This window comes from Cydia amplana, chromosome 5, assembly GCF_948474715.1.
Source record: "Cydia amplana chromosome 5, ilCydAmpl1.1, whole genome shotgun sequence".
Taxonomy (NCBI): domain Eukaryota; kingdom Metazoa; phylum Arthropoda; class Insecta; order Lepidoptera; family Tortricidae; genus Cydia; species Cydia amplana.
Window position 1 is genome coordinate 10,010,162 of NC_086073.1, and position 9,101 is coordinate 10,019,262.

Sequence of the window (9,101 nt, forward strand, 5' to 3'; positions counted from 1 at the left end):
AAAGTCGCCGAAGTTCGGGGGCGAGCGGCTATTTACTGCGCTCCATTCAGATTTATGCCGCGCGTCCCGCTCCTCAATGCGGATAATGAACGGGGCGGAAACTATAAATCTACCAAGTCGCCAAACTTGCTTAATGCAGAAGAAAGTAAAATAAACATCGGCAGCTATTAGCTCGTTTGTACGCGCTAGCATCGAGCCGCGCGAGTATTACGGAGGCGGTCGACCCCCAGCTATTTGAACCTGCTTAGTGAGGTTTCCGTAAGCGTATTAATCTAAAATTAGGTCACAGTTAACACCGCACTATTGAGTAAGGGTCAGTGCACGAAGGGCCGTCCGACGAGCGCTGCATGCTCCATTGACATCAATTATCGGTAGGTACTTAGGTATACCTCACCGAGCTAAGGATAATGCCTTGCTTGCTAAACGGATTAACAGAAGTAAGTAGGTACCTATTCTTGCTACTTACTAATGTTGTCATGCCTATCTTGAATCAATAGTATAATTTTTTACTGTAGGAAACTATGAAAGTGTGTTAGGGTCTGCTATAAATAAACTTATATTATATGTGTATGAATTAAATACAAAATGTACAGTTGGGTATTTAAACTATTATAGCGTTGAGTACCTGTATCTACTGAGTTTTCTCACTTTGAATTGAGAACCTTAGCTGAATTGATCGCTTTCATAGTCTACTCTGAATAATAAAGATATAAATATATACCGAGTATATACCGACTAAAGATTATGTTCGTATCTACGCTATACTTGGGTACCTACTCTAATCTACCCTGCCTAACTTTACCGTAGATATTTAGTAAGCTGACAAGCAGCAAAGCTGTTGTCTGTGTACTTAAGGAATTTCTTGTATGAGTTGGTTGGACCATTATTGAATCATGTGTACATTTGTTACTCCGAACTATTCGCATGTGACGCCGGCGCCGACACCACTGGTCATATTTCGTATTCGAGGCGGTGGACGCGACAAATCAACCCGCGAGCTGCAATGGGAGGACAGGCCGCCCCGCATCGACAACCAAAGATTTATAGCTAACTAGGCCGCGTTATCGCACCACCGTTTCGGTAACTATTTTCCTTCCAATTGTTGCGCTACACCCTATTCTTACCATTGATATTAGCGAGGGGTCATTCTTGGTCTACGGACTTTTAAGACCAGAAAAACATCGCTACATATTCTTAAAATACTAACGGGAAAACAGTTGCTAGGCTTACTTATTAAAATTTTGACGGCTGTTTAAAAATTTAAAGGTACGGTCCGGTGCACGTTAAATTCGAGTCCTCTTTGTAGAGGACTGCTAATCGGCTGTTAACGCGGTGACCGTGGTAAATCTCTGGTAATCCGGGGCGAGCAAATATAGTTGAGAGCAGATAAGGTGCGTCCGGCGCGGGCCGGCGGCGCTAATGCGCCATTTGTATGGTGATGCGCGCGGACCCCATACGCCCTGGAGGGTTATCCGAACGCCAACGAAGAAAAAGTGAATGGAACGAACCAGCGAAAGTGCGCTCTCTGATTGTGCATAGTTATTACGAATGAAGAGGCCACAATTATATCGGTTTTTTTGAGCTATCGCCTTGCCTATGTCTTCTGTAAGCAATGGTAACAGAAGCCTTGGGCGCCCTCTTTGCCCTAAAGCATGGAAATGACGGCTTCGCGACAGCCGTCGATGGGATGCCCTTTGGCATAACTTAGGAATGTGGTGATAATGTGGTTTGTTTCTTCTTGTAAGTAGAGACAGTTTTTTATAACCAAGACGCGTTGAACTTCTGAAAATGCTTCTAAAACTTTTAAAATAAAAAATATATAAAGTAACGTCAGCTGGTATGTATTAAAAAGGCTGACTACAAATAAGCAAATAATAATATTTGCTCGGGACAATAACACCAATGTACCCAATTTGCATAAAAACCTCGAACAATTACAATAAACGAAACCTGAGTCATAAGTTAAAGACCGGTGGGAATTAAAAAGAGAGTTTGATAAGCACGCTCGGTGTGAGTGAAAACAGGACAAAGTAAACACGGGTGACAATATTTGTTGTGTGTTTAAAAAAATGGACGGTGGTGGTCAGCTAATTTGCATGGTAAACGTGCGCTTATGGGTCGTCACGCGCGCCCGTAAGACTGGACAGCTTGTGTGCCAAGAACACACTGCCACCTGGCCCTATGGGTATTTCAGGCAGGACTTACCTGCGTAAAAAGTCGAACAATTACTTTATGATACGTAACTATGATAAATTGGAGGTTGGAGGTCATGTAAAAATGGGTTCACCTGTGATGAACGATCGCTTGTGTGTGACGGCTATTGCTGAATGTGAACTGTGACATGTTTAAGCTTCGCAAATGTTCGTACTAAACTCGTTTGATATTTGCACCTCCAGGCATGATTGCCTAAGAACCTACATCTACATTTTAATTAAACGTCGCTATAAAATGATAGCTAGTAACTATCGTTTAGGCGCATTTATAGTGAGGGTGTTAAGTGAAATGACCTTTTTTTGCTTGATTAAAGCATGAAACTTGGCACAGTTGTTCCTTATATCAAAATAAGCCGATTAAGATCGGTAGCCCGAGGGACCCCCCGCTTAAGCCCGAGAGGGGGGGGCGTCAAGTAGCGCCCCGCCCGGCTTCATTCTAAAAATTCTAACAGGCCCCGCTTAGCTAATAGGTCATATTTGGTATCAATTTTGGATAAATAAATAACGTAGAATTCATTTCTGGTATAAAAAATTGCAATTTGTTGAAAAAAAAATAAAAAAAACACAAAAAATCTAATTTTTCAAGTGTAATTTTTGTTTTATATTTATTGTCAAAATTAAACTGCTTAGTTTTTCTACATACAAAAAATATGACAATAAAGCCTATTTAATGCAGATTTTAAAAACATAACTTTTACTAACCTTTATTAAAAGGAAATTGCATAAAAAAAACTTATATCGTCTCGCGCCGGTGAATATCTTTTTACCGATATCGGCATTGATATAGACAACATCCGAAGTGCACACTCTGGAGACCGATTAAATGTATTGTTTATTGTTGTAGATTCTATTATAAAGATAGAAAAGCGTACAATTTTTTTAATGTGTCGTTCAGTGAAAAAGGGACCTTAAAAAAATTATCATAGCCAGCCTCGTGTTTGTATAGAAGCATACTCGTATTTAGTTAATGCCAACCACTCCATGGACTCCATGGTCCCTGTTCTCAATTAATAAGAAGTAAACTGTAAGTATTCTTTAATATAATTAATATACTTGCTTATTACATTATACCACATTTAAATTTTGCGTCTTGTGTATTAATACAGTTCCTTCCCCCGACACATGAATGGGTACATTTCGTCATTCACGTATATATGTCAGTTTCAACCATATTCTGGCCACAGCAGGGTTGTCAGAACAGTTTGGAAACAGTCGTCTGCTCCTTGCTTTCATTCCCAAGAAGACGGACTGAGCAAGTTTAAAGAGGAACTAAAGTCTGACCCCAAACATATAATCCTATCCTGATAAGGCTGCTTCTATTTCAGTAGTCGATTCATGTAAAGAATTATTTCGGGCATTTTTTAATTATTTAGCAACGGCTTTATCTGTAAGTATCACTTTACTTTGCTTTACAAGGTTATTTCACCTATCATCATATAAAGGTATAATAAAGTTTTGGCGAATGCTATTTATTTACTGCTATTGCTCCATCCTGTAGGAGCTTGAATCCTTGTATCGGCCAGGCTAAAAAGGGTCCATGCTTAGATCTCACTTTTATACACCTTATATTAAATGGGGAACCCGGGTTCAAATTCTAGAAGGTATTTATTTGTTTGTTTATCGTGAATACTTGTTCCTGAATTACCTATGGATGTTTTGAGTGTATGTATCAAATATATATGATATATATCACGTAGTACCCACATCACAAGTCTTATTGAGCTTACAGTATTTCAAGGTCGATCGAGAGAATGCTTGGAATACGAGTACGACTCCTGGTTTTTCAGGGCCCGATAGAAATAAATTAGAGTTTAATTTACCATGACGGTAAGCTTCACTTATAACCACTGATCTTTTAGTGAAACTCATTTCTTTACCACTAGGTAAATCATTTTGAGACACTGTGTTGACAAAACTTCGAAGAGTTAAAAGTCCTTATTTATGCCATCGCGAAATTGTGTAGAGAAACATGTCACAAGTAATTTTCCTCGTGAGATTCCGAATACTCCAAGAACCATGAAAAGTCCGATTCATTTAATATGATGGCCCTAGTTGCAGATGCTGTAAAACAGTCATTGCAAGGTATTGATACGAAAAGTAGACATGAACGTAGTCATAGCAGCTAGACTAGATTCATGCGTACGAATATTTCCCCAACTACAGGAATTGTGGGCTCACGTTGACACAGTGGAAAACACAATTATATCACATGACACACCATTGCATCCAGGTCAGGGAATTATATTTTAAGCTAATAAAATTATCTATTCTATAAGCTAAGTAAACTATCTTTTATTTACCCTAAAAGAGCGGAAGTCTTAGCCCTGTTTCGAGCATTCAGTGGAAAGGGGAGAAAAAGTGAATTCGAAGCATGGAATCTGTTCAGAGTTCAACCAAACCACTACAAGGATTCAAGCTCTTACAAGATGAAGCAATAGCAGTGGCTAAAAGCATTCCCCTAAAATACTAAAATGTTATTATATGATCGGTACTTAATAAGTGCAATATTGAAGAAGGCAAGTTACACCGGGATATTGAAATGAAGAGTTGTATAATGTTATACCTGTTCTATGAGATTAAGTCACTGCTAAGTTATTTTATTATTAAATTCCATAATGTATACCTACTTCTAACAAAAGGGAGCCATATAAATGCCCTATTACGCGCAGTGTACCGAGGGGTTGATGTTTAGGTTCAGACGTTAGTTCGTCGTCAAACTTGCTCAGTCCGTCAGACTTCTTGGGAATGGAAGCAAGAAGCAGACGACGGGTTCGACACTGGTCTGACACCTGCTTTGGTCAGAATATGGTTGAAACTGACCAGAAGTAAATGCAAACCGGAAAAAAAAACGCGATGCAACTACATGAATGATGAAATGTACGCATTTATGTGTCTGGGGAAGGAACCGTATTACGACACAAGACGCAAAATTAAAGTGTGGTAGGGTAATTCGCCAGTAACTGGCCACTTTTAGTAACTGGCCACCCAAAACCAAAAATTCATTTTAGGCCAGCCAGTGACCAGTTATTGAAAGCTGGCCAGTTTTTGGAACCTTATATTAAAATGAATTCTGTTTATAGGTGAATAGAATTCATTTTTAGTTTAGAGCGGCTAGTTATAAAAGCGGCCAGTTACTGGCAAATTATTCTACAATGTAATAAGTAAGTAGATTAAATAATACTTACAGTTTACTTCTTATTCATTGAGAACAGGGACCATGGAGTCCATGGAGTGGTTGGAATTAACTATGCTTCTATACAAAAGAGAGGCTCTATGATAAATTTTTCCAAGGTCCCTTTTTTCACTGAACGACAGATTTTTTTTCTAATCAAATATTATGTACGCCTTTCTATCTTTAATATATGATCTACAATAATAAACAACACATTTAGTCGGTCTCCAGAGTGTGTACTTCGGATGTTGTCTATATCGATGCCTATGTCGGTAACAAGATATTCACCGGCGCGGGACGATATATGTTTTTTAACGCAATTTCATTTTCATAAAGGTTAGTAAAAGTTATGTTTTTAAAATCTGCATTAAATAGGCTTTATTGACATATTTTTTGTATGTAGAAAAACCAAGCAGTTTAATTTTGACAATAAATAAAAAATAAAAATTACACTTGAAAAATTAGATTTTTTGTGTTTTTTTAATTTTTTTTTCAACAAATTGCAATTTTTTATACCAGAAATGAATTCTACGTTATTTATTTATCCGAAATTGATACCAAATATGACCTATTAGCTAAACGGGGCCTGTTAGAATTTTTAGAATGAAGCCGGGCGGGGCGCTACTTGACCCCCCCCTCTCTCGGGCTTAAGCGGGGGGTCCCTCGGGCTACCGATCTTAATCGGCTTATTTTGATATAAGGAACCACTGTGCCAAGTTTCATGCTTTAATCAAGCAAAAAAAGGTTCGACCTATTTTTGTTACTTAAAACCTTAACTATTAGGTACAATTTATGGCTTAGGTTCTGGGTGATGTCGCATTACTTTGAAAATTTAAGTTAAACCATAGAGAAATATCACTACATAGTATAAAACAAAGTCGCTTCCCGCTGTCTGTCTGTCCCTAATGTATGCTTAGATCTTTAAAACTACGCAACGGATTTTGATACGTTTTTTTAAATAGATATAGTGATTCAAGAGGAAGGTTTATGTATAATTTGTTAACCCGTGCGAAGCTGGGGCGGGTCGCTAGTTAAACTATAAGAGAATGAATCTGCCTGAAATAAAGGTGTAATATTTACCTAAATATATTTCTCCCCTTCTGTTTTATCTCAAAGCGCCCAGGCCAGATAACAGGATAATTAAAATGCGATATAATTTAATTCATCTTTCGAGTATGGCGGATGACTCGGCGGCTCAAGGGTGTCATTAGCGGTTATCACTTCATTCCGGATGAAAAAACTTCAACAGCCCTCCGTGCTCTCACGTGCGGCATAGATTTATTAATTTTCACCTCCGTAAATATGGTAATAAACGGTAGGTACTATAGCTATCTATGGTGCTGAACCAATAACAAAGTATTTGGGTAGCTGATTTACAAACTTTGAACTATATGTACCTTGGGGAAATACTGTACCTTGTCTGTTCTGTGTACCTATAATATATACGTTGAAGTTAGCGTATAAGACCTGCCTTAAAAACGAAATCCAGTTAAATCAAGTCAAATTTGATACTGTAACGATCTCGTCAATTAAAGTGAGCACACTTACTTTGCCGGCGCTTTGTTCGATGCGTTACCTCTACTCTTGGTGTCTACTTACTGCTGCGACTGGAAAGTTCTCACTAACTTCGGCTTTAGTATAAAGCCATACATATACGATTTAAATTTAATAGCAGTTACGTAGGACAGCAGAATACACGTCGATAAATTGCATTGACTTTACTGACAAATTTACAGATGTGTCAGATAAAGTTCCGAATGGAGTTTGAAACGCAGAATGTCAAAAAACTGGTAGAAAACCTCATTAGACCCTTATCTTTGCATTTAATCAAACATCTGTCAAACATTTATTTAATAAGTACTGTGGAATAAAGTGGTTTAACGATGCTTTTGGGCCAAATATGTAATTGTGATTTATCTGTAATAATTAAATAATTATTGAACTAACAATCTTTTACTAACCATTAACCCTGGGTCTCCCGAGTGGGCCTTTGTAGCCTCTAGTCCGCAGGGCGCAGTGCTCTCGAGCCGGCGGGTGCTGATTCAGCAGTGCGTGCGATCGATACGCATCTCCTGCCTATGCCCTACTTACTTCGTAGCTAATTTTATCCCCTGAATATTATAGGAAAGATGATACAGTTAAAAATGTAGATACCTACTTAGTAACAATTTTATAAGAAATTTTGGTAAAGGATGTTTTTTAAGGCATTAAATTTTTTAACTACCGAAATAGTTGGTACAAAATCTTCATTACCTATTCTAGTTTATCCCGGTTGCGTCACCAGCTACTGCTTCGGTCCCCAGGTCAAAAAATAAAATCAAAATAGTATGTACGTGTTGCCTCTCTGTCGCACTTGTAAATTCGTACGTAAGTGTGACAGGGAGGTAACACGTCGAACGTGGTTCGCGGTAGGCCCTCTGTCCAAACATTATACCTGCGTAGTCGGGTAAACACACCTTCCTATTGAGTTTGCCAAGAGTTTGCCGTATTCAGGTAGGTACTTACCTAAAACATAAAGTGAACAAGCAAAGCGTTTAAAAATCCGACATATTAGAGTTTTTGTAAAAGGTACTTCGAAGTCGTCTAGAAACGTAGCCTATGGCCTCTGCGTCTTAAAACGAATCAATTGATACCTCATTCACAACAAAATAGTTTCAGTAGTTTTGACGCTACTATGGAGCACACGACACTAGGGTTGCCAGATGGTCGGGATTCGGCGGGATTCTCCCGATTTTTAGCAAGTGTTCCCGATTCCCGACAAAGTGAAAATTGTCCCGAAAAACAGCTTCACGTTATAAAACAATAATTTCAAGTTCCGAACTGTCGTCGAGCGAGCAAGCGACCCGCGTCGAGCCCGTCAGAGCGCGTGGCGAGAGTGGGCTGACGTAGTGCCAATAATGTAAAATATCGTTGTTTTTAATACAATTAATTTAATTTGAATGGTTTTTTTTCCTGACTTAAGGCCCAAAATCCCGAAAAATTGATATTTTTTCCCGATAATAGCGCCTTTCGATCTGGCAACCCTACACGACACCGAGAGTATGATTTTAAATGGATTTGAATCACCCTCCTCGCAGTTGCGTCGGGTAAAGTAGGTAAAGTTTTTCAGATTTGTACGAGTACAGCACATTTGGACGGACTCCATCGCTTCTTTTCTTAGCTTCTCCTACCTATTCGTAATGTAGGAATCCGACTAAAGACAGCACATTATAGGCACATTGAAAATGCGCTCCGGCGCGGTCCGATTCCATACCAGCCGGTCGGTGGGAATCGTAAGCGCGAAACCACGCGGTGTCGCGTATTGCGGAACTTCGTAGTATTAAATATAGCCGGTCAAACAACTTAGTCGGTAGAAAAAGGCGCGCAATTCAAATGTTTACGGGACGATAACCCTTCGCGCCCTCATTTTTAAATTTGCCGCTCTTTTCTACTAACGGAAATGGCTTGACAGACTATAGTAGTGTTATTCAATATAGATGGTCAACCAAATCTTGACAGTAAAAAAAGGCGCGAAATTCAAATTTTCTAAAAGGACGATATTCCTTTCGCGCCTACATTTTTCAAATTTGCCGCCTTTTTCTACTGACAAGATCTGGTTGACCAAGTATATCATGAATATAACAGCGGTAACACACTACCGCACCGCACCAAGGTCGCTGTGCGGTGCGGTAGTTTGTTATGGCTATTAGTTTGGATTGAGCTTTAGTGGTGGGGGA